Raw genomic sequence first — 13,577 nt, forward strand, 5'->3', positions numbered from 1 at the left:
AAAGAGGTACGATCGATGCACAACTCTTTTTAGTTCTTGTTTTTGGAGACTTGGAGTTTCTACAACTTTGTCGAATAAAAGGGTGTTATATAGGGCTCGGTAACGGTTTAGCTTAGTCCAAGTGCGGAATGCAAAGAATTTTTAAAAAGACTTAACTGATTTAATATCAACAAATTATACTTCGTAATAGATAAATCTTTGTTTGATTATATTGTCAATGACTAGCGACATAATCAAAGAATGAACATGAAAAATTTCATGCCATTTTTTTAATTAACTAGAAAATTATATTCTCCGTACTTAATTAACAATTTCAATTAGCCTATGTTTTCTGTCTTCCTGTTTTCACTTATTGCATATTTGTTTACTAAGTTATGGCTAAATTCAAACAAGATTATATACGAGTTAATAAGTTTTAATTAGCTATGATACATAAGGGTTCATAAATTAAATAATACGGAATATAATATAATAGGGCCATTACACAAATCCATTAAAATGATGGTTGATTAGCAACTCCAATGGTTGGGAAAAGGGACTAGCTTGCAAATATTAAAAATCTTAAGCTAGTAGCTACACCATTATTGCACATTTTGTTGATTAGCTTTGGCAAGCAAATTAGCTTGGCAAATATTTATTAGATTAAAAATATTGTTAATTTGAAAATAAATTAATTTACAACTAGCTTAACCATTGGAGCAACAAATATCTTGAATTGTTGTAGCTTAAGAAGTTGATGTGGCATGCCAAGCTATTAAATAAATTAGCCAACCATTGTAGTTGCTCTTCAAATAAATTCTAATAGTTCAGATAAGACAAGTTCAAACCCAACCTACACAATAAGATCATATAAATTTTTGCTTTAATATGAAGTTAGTATTCTAAAGGATAACCCAAATCTAAAATACAAATAAATTATTACAGCATAATTTAGCATTGACATTCCTTTAAAATTAGAATAATTTCTAGATAAAGAGACACCTAAAGACAACGACTCTTGGCAAGATACATACATGACTAAATTTAGAAGCGACTTACATGCCTTTAATCTATTTCATCGTCAGCAATCAGCAGGCATTGCACTTGCCTTTTCGTTGACTTGTATTGTCAAAGTTAGCGAAACTTGTCTATGTATCACAACATTCACAAGGTCTTGGATGAGGACATACTCCGTAAACTAGTTACTCCATATGACTTATGACTTGAAAAATGCTTATTAGCTCCCTTCCTCCTATAATTAATAGTCCGTAATTGACATGATTAAATTTGACACATCTATACAGTGGCATAATTTTTGGGGTGAAAGGAATTTACCAGTAATATAAAATATAACATCTGAGTGATATACGAAGTATAAACAATTTTTCGTTTAGAAGAAATGATTTTTTTTTTTTTTTTTTTTTTTTTTTTTTTTTTTTTTGACAAACAGAAGAAGAGCAAGGAAATGCTAATGAAAAAATGAATACTTAAGTTGCACGAGTATGGGTTCTAACACGGATATGGTAACACATATGGAAGAACGCCAATACTAAAATAAGGGACACTAGTACGACATGTTAAAATTTATATAATATGTTTCTTTATTTTTATTTTTATTTTTTTTTTGAAAATTTATTCAATTGTATCAAAATATCATATCACTATTTTTTATAAACAAAAAAAAAAATAAATAAATAAATAAAATAAAATTATAAACATGTCCAGCATCTCCAATGGCAAGCTACAACGCTTTGTAGCTTGCTTTTCCACATCAATTTCTAAGCAACAACACTTTTAAGCAACAAATTGTTCCAATGGTAAGCCACAACATATTGTATTTTGCAAATAATAAAATTTTAAAATAAATAAATAAATCTACACATGTTATAATATGAGTGGAGTTTATTTATTTGTAAGCGTGTAGCTAGGAACTTTATTTAAATTGCAACCAAGTCCTTATAATTAAACCATTGGAGATGCTCTCAGAATCATAAATCCAAATGTTATTAAATTTACAAATTAATCTGTAAAAGTAAAATAAAAATGATAAACATTTTAATTCTTTACCCAAGTGAGCCGTACACCCAACTAACCCAATGTTAGTTTTTGCTCTTCATTTGATGATTAATGAAAAATAATCATAAAAATGAGAATAAAATACACATGGTGTACAGTGCACCTGGGTATATATAACAATTTCTCAATAAACATGACTTATACTTAGAATCATAAATCCAAATGTTATAAAATTTACACACTCCCGTCAAATAAAAAAAAATAAAATAATCCCCATAAACTACTTAACACAATTGATCTCTTTCACCTCTCTAGTTCTATATTGTCATCCTCTCATTGGATTACACTATATCATATAAACTATATCTAAATACTGATTCAATTCACATATACTTCGTAATAAGAGTGTTTTAAAGGCACCAATATTATTAACTTTTATCTTTTATTTTCTTAGACGCTGCATATATCAACGGAACAGATAGGGCAGAGCAGACTATTAATACTCGGTAAAGGGCGCAACAGAGTAAAGCAAATTTTAGCAAAGCAGACTAGAGCAGCTCAAAAAAATAGGGCTTTATTTTAACTTTTTAATTTTAAAAAAAGTTGAAAAGATAAGGTGTCGTGTCAAAAAGCAAAATTGGTCGTATCCTAGCAAAATAATCAAGTTAATCTAACCTTGATTATTGTTATACAACATTGGCGTTGTCAGCCAGTCTATCCCCACCAGCATAGCGCAAATTTTAAGATGCACCATGGTGCACTACACCTATACTTTTGAACATTTAGTAAAAAAATATGAACAATTGCAAATTTTGAACATGTAGTAAAAACATCTAAACATCACAATTTTGAACATTTAGTCAAAAAATCTGAACAATCGCAATACATCAAGCCTATACTTTTGAACATTTAGTAAAAAAAAAATCTGAACAATCGCGAATTTTGAACATTTAGTGAAAAAATTTGAACATAGAAAATTTTGAACATTTAGTAAAAAAAAATCTGAACAATCGCAATACACCACGCCTATACTTTTGAACATTTAGTACCAAAAAAAAAATATGAACAATAACAAATTTTGAACATTTAGTAAAAAAAATCTGAAGAATTGCAAATTTTGAATTATTACGAGTCAGACAAATTTTGAAAGAAGTTTGTCTGACTCGTAATAATTCAATAATTTTGTAATATAAACTAAAAATTTACCGTATATAAAATGAACATTTCTGTATAAAATATGAGCATAAAAATTGCATGTTTATGTTCAGTTTTTATGATGTGCTCATATTTTTGTACTAAATGTTCATTTTTTGTAAAATGTTCAAAAGTATAGACGTGGTGTACCTATTTATAAGTATAGCTCAAGGCTTATTAGTAATAAACATGTCCCGTTAAAGCCCATTGGGCTTTAAAATTGTCAAAAATCGACCCACCCAATACAAGAACATTACAACCATATTAACCCAACAAAATACAATACGACCCGACTCAATAAGGCGTGAATCAAACTTGACGTGTACACAGTACATACACCCAATTCAATATAATAGTTAGGCTTTGGATCCAAATTTTTTGCCACAGTTATTTTTTTACGTTGAAAAGATCATATTGTATTACCTATTCACTTATACCATCATTGAAATTTGATCAAACAACATAATTCTTATACGGAGTGTTTGGGGTCCAATTAAGCCTAATTGGACCCAGTCATAAAATGATTTAATCCAAGGTCAAGGCCCAAACCTCCATTTTGCCAAGTCAACATAAAGTCAAGCGGCTCAAATAGTCATGGTCAGCCCATGACGAGGTCCGGCCCACCTCCTCTCCTTGCCAAGCTAAGGTATAAAAGCCTTCAATTACATCATTTATCACATATTCACATTCAAGCCTCAAGCATTAACTCTCTTGCATAGCTTTCTCTCTCTAAACACCATTTGACTTCGGCATCCGAGGGGCTTTCCTCGGAACCACCCCCGAGACCAGTTTACGTGTGTTTGCTGTGCAGGAAACCTTCGGCCCAGCACCATTTGGATCGGATTAGTCTTCATCCACTTCATTGGACCTTCGGCAAGGTCCCATTGTTTTCACCTGAAACAATTTGGCGCCGTATGTGGGGAAGACTTTCTAAAAATCTTTAAGCCAATCAGAATCATCTTGCAAAAATCTTAGTAACAATGGCTAAGAATCGCTAGAACAAGCGAGTAAGTCAAGGAGCAGGCGAAAGGCCTAAGACTCCTACACCATCACCTTCTCCAGACCGAAACTCTTCCAAGGGTGCCAGTTCGGGAGAAGCGTACCAGGATGATTCCCTTTCTCCCATAATTCACCAATCTCATCATAGACCGAGTCCTCCTTGGTCTAACAAAAGTCAGTTCGACCGTAGGACTCAATCAGTGCCTCAAAGCAGACCTTTGAGTATCCACTCTCACTCTCACACTTAGCCGAGGACCCCTTTAACGGGGCCTAGCTCGGAAGAGGTGGCGAGAGCACTGGTGGTGCTCATGGAGGCGATGAAGGCTCAGAACATGCCTCCTCCTCGTGACCGAACTCCTCCGCATACCAGGCATCAGCGGAGGAAGCTCGACCAGGATGGGGAGAAACCTCCCTCCTTCAGGGAGCTGGAAGAGTGGGAAGAGGACACTTGGAGAACTGAAAAAGAAAGGAAAAAGAACCCCCACTTTTTCAAAGGATCCTCTACCTCTCGGCCAGAAACTCACAAGAGCAGCAGCTCTGCCTCTCGGCCAGAGACTATTCGCCGAGGGCGGGCAGAGACTGTTCGCCGAAGCGCCCTCGACCGGCTCGGCGGCAGGGAGCCGAGTGTGCATAGCCGCCTCTCATTCCCTGTAGCCGAGGCCCGAACTTCCCAGCCAGGGACGAAAACCACTCCTACCTCTCTAAGAGGGCAGAGCGCGGTCCCTTCGGCCAGGAACAAGGGCAAGGTCGTGATGCTTCCTACCAGTTCTCCATTCGAGCAATGGATTCTGGAAGAGCATGTGTCGACGGTTAAAATCCCGTCGCACATTACATACGATGGAACTTCGGATCTGAAGGACTACATTGCCTCTTACGAGGGGCACATGCATCTTTGCCCCAGGTCCGAAGCGACCTGGTGCAAATATTTTCCCACTACTCTCAAGGGGGTCGCGCAAGCGTGGATCTCCAAGGGAGTGAAGAAGGCTCTATAACGGGGTGGGATGACCTGTCCACCAAGTTCAAGAGCAAATTCTCCACGGCAAACCGCCGAGAGAAAACCACTGCAGAGCTCATGGGCTTGCAGCAAGGGGAGACCGAGAGTCTCCGGGACTACATGACTCGTTTCAGCAACGAGTCATCCAGCGTCTCCTAGCTGGACCAAGGGCTGGCCGTCTTTGCAATGCAGAACGGCCTTCAGCCAGGAAAGTTCCTTGATTTCATGGTCATGCATCCTCCGCAGACCTTGGAGGAAGCTTTGTACGCTTCGGATAAATTCATCCGAGCTTAAGAGTGGAACAAAACAAAATCCCAACCCCAATCTGGGGGTGGGAAGCAAAAAAAATCGTCCGAAGGCCAAGGCCAGAAGGCGAAGGGTAAGGCGAAAGCCTCCGAACAATCTTCGGCCAATGAGCCGAAGAAGGAAAAATCTGCTCCCTTCACAGGGAGATACGAATCCTATACTCCGTTGGCCCTTCCGCGCGCTAAAATTTATAGCATGACGAAGGAAGAGCAGAGCTACAGGAAGCCGAGACCGCTCCTTGAGTGGTATCAGCGCAAAAATAAAATTCAGTGGTGTGAGTTCCATGAATCACCGGGACACAACACTGAAGAGTGTATCCAGATGAAGGACCAAATCGAGGATATGGTTCGGAAGGGATACTTGAAAAAATACATCGCGGATCACCGCGAGAAAAAATAGGCTGAGAAGTCGAGAGGGACTCTCGGCAAGAGCTTGATTTCCCCCGAAAGAACAGCAAAAATGCGGAGGGAAAGTCTCCTCCGATCAACGTTATATCTGGAGGAATATGTTCTCGGAGGGAGCACAAACGTCACCTTAGGGCTTTGACCCACCAGGTGAATAATGCTAGTATTCAGCCGCCCCAGTCGCTGGTGCCGAACATGACGTTCACATCCGTCGACTGTCGGGGGGTGACGTACCCTCATGAGGATCCGTTGGTGATTATCGCCACGGTGGCCAACCACGACGTCACCAAGGTCCTTGTTGATGGTGGCAGCGAAGCAAACATTTTGTTCCGAAAGGCCTACAACCAAATCAAGCTGAAGCCCAAGCACCTCACGCCGGTACCCTACCCGGTGTCCGGATTTAATGGAGCTTCAACTTATCCAGATGGGAAGGTAACACTTCCTGTCACCATCGGCTGTGACGAAGCAGCCAGGAACGTCATGACCGAATTTCTGGTCATTGATGCTCCTTCTGTGTACAACGTGATCATGGGGAGACCCATCATTCACGAGATCCAAGGGGTAGTCTCGACATACCACCAGCTGATGATCTATGTCTCAGATGCTGGCTACCCCGAAAAGGATCGAGGGCAGCCAAAAGGAGGCCCGAAGGTGCAACTACCTCAAGCCATCCACCAGTCGTACAAAAGATGACGATGAAGATGAGGAGGAGAAAGATAAGCAGCCGAGCGCGAAGAAGTTGAAAGGCCTAAGTGCTTTGGCTCAAGGAGACCTGGCCAAAGAAAAAGGGCCAGGAAAAGAAAAGGCTAGCTCATCATCTGAGCCGAAGGACTCAGAGAGCCAGCCGAAAAAGAAAAAATCTGGAATCCCTGCTGACATAGACAGCAGGCCAGAAAGCGAAGAGTCCAGCCCCACAGCAATGGAGCTGGACCAGCAGACCGAAAAGGTCGAGTTGACCGAGGGAGACGCTGAAAAATGTGTTACAATCGGGCTGGATCTTGATCCGAAAGTCCGCGTTGAGCTCATCCAACTCCTTCGGGACAACCGAGATGTGTTTGCTTTCTCGGCAGCTGACATGCCCGGAATAAGTCAAGACCTCATCTCTCATAAGCTTAACGTCGACCCAGCATGTCGGCCGGTTAAGCAAAAGAAGCAGAATTACTCCGCAAATAAGAACCGAGACATCGTAGCCGAGGTCAAAAAGTTGCTGGATGCAGGCTTCATCGAACCCTGTCAGTATCCAGAATGGCTGGCCAATGTGGTGATGGTTCAGAAGGCAAATGGCACCTGGAGAATGTGCGTTGACTTCACGGACCTAAATAAGGCATGTCCGAAGGATTTTTATCCCTTACCGAGGATCGATCAGCTAGTCGATTCGACAAGCGATCATGCTTTACTTAGTTTCATGGACGCATTTTCTGGGTATCATAGATCTTCATGCACCCCGACGACCGAGCAAAGATGGCATTCGTCACGAACGCCGGGGTGTACAATTACAAAATGATGCCCTTCCGATTGAAAAATGCGGGGGCAACATATCAAAGGCTGGTGGACCAAGTTTTCGCCGATCAGAAAGGCCGAAACATGGAAGTCTATGTCGACGATTCCATCGTCAAAAGCAAAAAAGACGAAGACCATGTTAAGGACCTGGCGGAAACTTTCACCACTCTAAGAAAGCACCAGATGAAGCTGAATCCGAAGAAGTGTGTCTTCGGCGTGAAGTTAGGGAAATTCCTTGGGTTCATGGTCAGCAAAAGAGGGATTGATGCCAATCCCGCCAAGGTGCAGGCAGCACTCAATCTTCTCGAGCCGAAAATAAAAAGGGACGTTCAGCGGCTCACCGGAAGAATGGCAGCCCTCTCGAGGTTCATTTCCAAGGCCTCGGATAAGGGGTTACCTTTCTTCAAAGCCCTGAAACTCCCGAAAACAAAAGAGCTTGTTTGGGAGGATGAGCAAAGAGAAGCCTTCAAGCAGCTTCGGGAGCATCTAGCTCAGCTTCCAACACTGGCTAGCCCAGTAGAGGGAGAGTCCCTGTACTTATACGTGGCTGTCAGCCCAGCAACCATCAGTGCAGTGCTGCTGAGAGAAGAAAATAAAATTCAGCAACCGATCTACTTCGTAAGCCACACTTTGACGGATGCCGAGACCCGCTACCCCTTACTCGAAAAAGTTGCTTATGCAGTGGTGGTAGCTGCTCGGAAGTTAAGACCCTATTTTGATTGTCATCAAATAGTGGTCTTGACTGATCAGCCGCTGGAAAAGGTTCTCGGCAAAGTTGAAAAATCTGGTAGGCTGGCCAAATGGGCTTTCGAGCTCACAGAATTCAGCATCAGCTACCAGCCGAGAGCGGCCATAAAGGCTCAAGCTTTGGCGGACTTCCTGGCCGAATGCTCGTACCAGGAAACGCTAGACGATGAAAAGAAAACCTGGACCGTTTTCACGGATGGATCCTCCACCGTGAATGGTTCGGGGGCAGGGGTGGTTATAACCTCTCCTGAAGGCAAGTCCTTCGAGTACGCACTAAAATTTTCATTCAAAGCTTCGAACAACGAAGTCGAATATGAGGCGGCCATTGCCAGCCTAGAATTGTGCATCTCGCTGGAAGCCGAGCATGTTTGTTTGAAGACAAACTCTCAGCTAGTTGCATATCAGATTGGTGGCAGTTACGAGGCCAAGGAGCCCTCGATGATATCCTATCTTGCCAAGATCAAATCAGTTCTTGCAAAGCTGAGAACTTTTGAAGTTCAGCTGATCCCAAGGGGTCAGAATGCACAAGTCGACGCACTCTCCAAACTTGCTAGTTCAACTCTTACTGAGCTGAACCGTTCCGTTTATGTGGAGGTGCGCCGAGAAAGAAGTGTTGACGAATCACCTGAAGTGTGCTGCGCCGACCAAGAGCCAAGCTGGATGGATCCCATCTTAGCTTTCAAGCTCCGGGGAGAAATTCCCGAAGACAAAATTTTGGCCTCCAAGTTGAAGCGAACCGGTTCAAGGTTCATTTTGTTCAAGGGGGAACTGTTGAAGAAATCCTTCTCAGCCCCGTTGCTGAAATGCGTAGGGCCGACAGATGCAGATTATATCCTTCAGGAAATCCACCTCGGCATCTGTGGGAACCACATTGGGGGAAGGACCCTAGCCCATAAAGCACTGAGGGCAGGGTACTATTGGCCTACCATGATCTCAGACGCTAGGGAGCTGGTCAGAAAATGCAAAAAATGTCAAAAATTTGCACCAGCCATCCATCAGCCAGCCTAGGAGCTTCAGCCCGTGCTGAGCCCGCTTCCATTTGCCCAATGGGGGTTGGATATCCTGGGTCCATTTCCGGATGCCGCATACCAGAGAAAAGTGGCTGATAGTCGGTGTCGACTATTTCAGTAAATGGGTTGAGGCCAAAGCAGCCTCGAACATTACAGAGAAAACTGTTAGGAAACTTATCTGGCAGAATATCATCACTCGTTTCGGCATCCCGAAAGTATTTGTCTTTGATCATGGAAGGCAATTTGATAATCTGCCGCTGAAGCGGTATACAGATCAGTTCGGCATCAAACTGGCATATTTAGCGGTATGCCACCCGCAAAGTAATGGACAAGCCGAAAATGCAAATAAGCAGATTCTGAATGCCCTCAAAAAAAGGGTGGAGGATCAAAAGTCCAAATGGCTAGAGGAGCTCCCAGGAACTCTCTGGTCCCTTCAGACAACTGAAAAAGAAGCAACGGGCCATTCACCCTTTGAATTGGTGTATGGCGCCGAAGCCGTTCTCCCAGTGGAAATTGGCTCTGAAAGCCTGCGAGTGCACCACTTCTCGGCCGAGAATGAGCAACTTATGAAGGAATCTCGCGATTTCCTCGATGAAGTAAGAGACTCGGCCCGAGTCAGAATGGCTGCGTACAAGCAGAGAATCAGCAAATTTTACAACCGAAGAGTTCAGGCAAGGCCTCTCAAAATTGGAGACCTTGTCCTTTGGAATGCTGCTGCGGTCTAGAAAAGTCGAATTCATGGGAAGCTCTCAGCTGCTTGGGAGGGACCCTATGAAATCTATGATGAGCTTCAGCCGGGAACATACCGACTTTGGCAGTTGGATGGAACCGAGCTGAAAAATCATTGGAATGCGGATGTACTTAAGAAATATCATGTGTAAACCCTTCGGGGCAGAACAATCCTTGTAAGTACATTTTGAATTATTAATGAAAGGCCTCCGAGCCACTATTTTCTACAAACATTTTCAACCTTTACTCTTTCATTTTTTCTTTATTCTATCTACTCTTCAAGGGTTTCCTTTGGCCCTGTCCGAAACCTTTGCCCTCAGAGCATCAGGTTTCTGATTGCCGATAAACTCGCCTTTTTAAAGAATACTGGTCTTTCAGCTGAGGCGAAAACCTCAGTAAGACTTGTTCTGTAAGGCAATGAGTCCATTGACAAATCTGGGATATTGCCTTTACTGAGCCCTGTATCCCAGAAATCCATTATTTGAAACACTGCCTTCAGCTAGCCCCGTGTTTGAAATATCCATTTTTTCAAATAGACAGAAAATCAAGAGCAATAGCATAACTGATAGAAAATAAACAAGGAAAAGAAAAATGATCTCAGAAATCTGAAGATCGAGTCTTCAAATCTCTGGGGGGGCAAGAGGCACCACAAGTGCAGACTGCCTCAGTTGAGACCTCGAAGCCAAAGCTTTGTACTTAGCAATTTACAAAAAAAAAAAAAATTGGACTCTCGTTCAAAGCAATATAAATATGCAAGTTCAAAGCAAGGCAATAAGAGGAAAATGTCAGATTCATAAAATGGAAATCATGCTCGGATTACGAGCTACAAGCATAAAAATGTCTTAATCATGAGAAATAAAATATCGGCAGCCGCCCACAAGCGGAAAATAACAGCTTCCGAAATTCGTATAAAGAAAAAAAGTAAACTGTTTGTACATCAAGGCAAGCTGAAGCAAAAAACAAGGCAAAAAGAGATATTTAAAAAGCGACAAGTTTAAAGTTAAGCACATGTCGATCCGCAAGATTCTGAAGACGACTGCCCGATTTCCTATGCTTCAGCCGGAGGGTCAGGATGGTCAGCAGTGCCTGGTCCTGGGCAGTCTCAGTTCCAGCGGTAGAGGAGGCAGGTTGTGCTCTCATTTGGGCATCAGCGGTTCTCTGTTCAGCCTCCAGCTCCCTTCGTTCGGCTTCCTCCTCGGCTGCTTTAGCCTTTAGAATCTCGAACTCAACAGGATTGGGGTACTTCATATGTGGATCTTCGGGATCCTGAACCTAGAGCGCGCACTTAGCCCAATCCAGCGAGGGCTCAGAATGGAGAGCCAGCCTCCGGGCCACCCTAAACCCATTCATATAACCCATCTCATACTCTTCTTGGGTGTAGAGACGAACCCGGAGCAGGGCTTCAGCATCAGCCAGCTTCTTTTGACTCTCCTCCAAATCTTTTTTAGATTTTTCTAGTTCTTCAGAGAGTTTGGAGGAAGAAGTCTTCTGCTCATCAAGTTCCGATTGGACCTTTGAAGTTTTGGCCTTGGCTCGAGTCAAATCATCCTCCTTGGCCTTCAGCTGATCCTCCAGACCTTTCAGCTTCTGGTCCTGGTCCTCAACAGCAGCTTGAGCAGCGGACAATTGAGTATCCCTGGCCTGATGAGCTTCTTCAGCAGCCATCCTGCTAGATTCAAGGGCCTCCAACCTCTGCTCCACCTCCTGGACCTGCCCAACTACTTCGGCAGCCACTCGGCGTGAAATGGCTGCCCTGAAGCTAGGAATGTCGAAGGCCCCAAGCTCGTTGATGACTTTCTCCCCGGCCATTAGAGTGGGGAAAACTTCAGTCTCCATGGCGTGGCAGAAGGTCTGAAGGGCTTGGGAAGCCTGCCTCTCATACTCTTCGGCAGCGGCTTGTTTCTCTTCAGCAGCCTGCTGCTTCAGCGCCGCCAACTTTGCCTCTTCCTGGGTGATCTTGGTGTCTTCCCAAGCATGCTCCAGATTGTCCTGGAGGGTTTCTATCATCTCTACAGTGAGAGTCTGATTGTGCACAACCTGATTACAGGAGCACGTCAGTAAAAAACACACACAAACAGAAACAACTCTGAACTGAAGAGCTGAATTAAGGGAGGAGAAAAATAAATGGCTAAGTACCTGCATCAGCAGTCGCTGGTTGTCTCTGGCGGGGTCAGGGACCCTTCGGCTGGACTCACCCATTCCAGCAGTGGACTTCAGCGAAAACTCCCTAGCTCGGTCTACCTCGGACATACCAGTAAAGTCACCGAAGTAGCCCGCAACTCCTTCTCGGTTCTGGCCCCAAATACGTTCCCAAACTGGTTCGGGGATTGTGATGCGGGGGGCCGAGAAACCCATGTCTCCAGAATTCAGCGTCTAGAATGAAGGAAAGGAAGACGAGGGAACCTCTTGAGCCTTATCCGGCTCAGCATTCTTTTCCCCTTCGGTGGAACCCAGCTGGCCTCTACCTAGGTCAAAGACGGTGACCTCCTCTTCCTCCCCTAGCTCGGGTTGACGGATCAAGGCGTCAACCTCCCTCTAAATATCGCCTGAGAAATCTTCAACAAGGGGTTCCTCAGCAGCTTCAGCAGAGTGCCCCACAACACTCCCTTGATTCGGATCTTCTCCTTGAACCCCTGCTTTCGGATCAGGAGTTCTCTGGTCCACCTCCATTTCTTGAGTTTCAGGAGGTGGAGGAGGGGTTCGAGGAGACGGGTTTTCTGGCGGAGGGGGAGCCCTCGGCGAGCCTCTGCCTTCATCAGGCTCCCTTATATGAATGCCTCCAGTAGGCATCAGCCCCGTCTGAAACTGACGAGGACCCAGCACTGCTATTCTCCTCCTCCTCTTGGCTAAGGGTTGTTCGTCCATTTCTTCAGATTCAGATGAAGGCGAATCTTCAGGATGGGTAGGCGCCTTCCCTTCTCTCCTCCCGCTTCCTTCCTCAGACTGCAGAAATGGGGGGGGCAGTAAAGGCTTGAGTAAAAAAATTTAAAAAAAAAAAAACGAAACGAAGGCTAAGGAGCTCACCGAAACCCTCGGCTGAGCTTCGGCAGTAGAAGTAACCTGCTCGGCAGCACCAGACGTTCCTTCACCTCCTTCCAAGGAATTAATTGCCCTGGTCACGTCTTCGGCTGTCTGAGCAGCCTGCGCTTCTTCGAGTAATAGGGGCCGCAAAGGATCCCGTTTCTCCCACCAAGGCTTATGCTTCAGATAATCTGCAGCAGCCTCTATCTGAAGGCCCGTCGAATGTAAATGCAGCGGACGGTCCTTCGGAGCGGTGATCGCCGGAGCTCGGTCTAAGATGACCCTTTCAGCGTTCACCCCCAGCCGATTGTAGTCGATACCCGAGGTGGCCTCGCTCAGTTCTAAAAGGGCGAAATGAAGGTTAGACTGAGGGAATGAACATCAAAAGTAAGCAATAAGAAAATAAATAATACAAGTCCTCGGCCCCAGCCGAAGGTACTTACCGCCTCTGAGCTTTCGGCTGAGGCCGAAAACCGCCAACATCTTCTCTTGGAAGACGTAATGGTTATCCGGAAGCCATCTCGTTGGGATGAACTTCATTCGGCCGGTTCCCCTAGGATTTTCCTGCTTCCCGAAGAAACTCATCTGCTCGTAGCTGGGATGACGAGCGGCATAAGGGTCTTCAGGACCCAAATCCTGCATGTTCGGATCGGGCCTAGAGAGATAACGGGGAGCCCC

The sequence above is a fragment of the Chenopodium album genome, chromosome 1 (genome assembly GCF_948465745.1).
Source record: "Chenopodium album chromosome 1, dcCheAlbu1.1, whole genome shotgun sequence".
Taxonomy (NCBI): domain Eukaryota; kingdom Viridiplantae; phylum Streptophyta; class Magnoliopsida; order Caryophyllales; family Amaranthaceae; genus Chenopodium; species Chenopodium album.